Genomic DNA, 336 nt, shown 5'->3' with positions numbered 1-336 from the left:
CTGGCTGCGGAGAGCAGGGAGCGCGGGAGGCGCGCTGCCTGCCAGGTCCGGAGTCGCGCGGCCGCCTGGTGCGTGGGCTCCGCTGGAAAGCGGCTCTCTCTGCCCTCGCGCGCGGCACGGCCGGGGGTCGCCCGCTGCCGGGTCCCGTTCTCCCGCCAGCCTCGGGCCGGAATCTGGGCCCGGGGCGCGCACTCGCCGCCCACTCTCGGGCAGTGCCCTCCTCCCGGGGCAGGCCACGGGCACGTGCGCGGGAGCGGCCGCTGCGGGCCTGTGACGGGAGCGCGCCCCTAGCCGCCCGGAGCCGGCCCGCGGCGAGGGGGGGATCTGCATTTCTGG

Source organism: Varanus komodoensis, unplaced genomic scaffold, assembly GCF_004798865.1.
Source record: "Varanus komodoensis strain SLA01 unplaced genomic scaffold, ASM479886v1 scaffold129, whole genome shotgun sequence".
Lineage (NCBI taxonomy): Eukaryota > Metazoa > Chordata > Lepidosauria > Squamata > Varanidae > Varanus > Varanus komodoensis.
Note: the sequence above shows the minus strand (reverse complement) of the source record.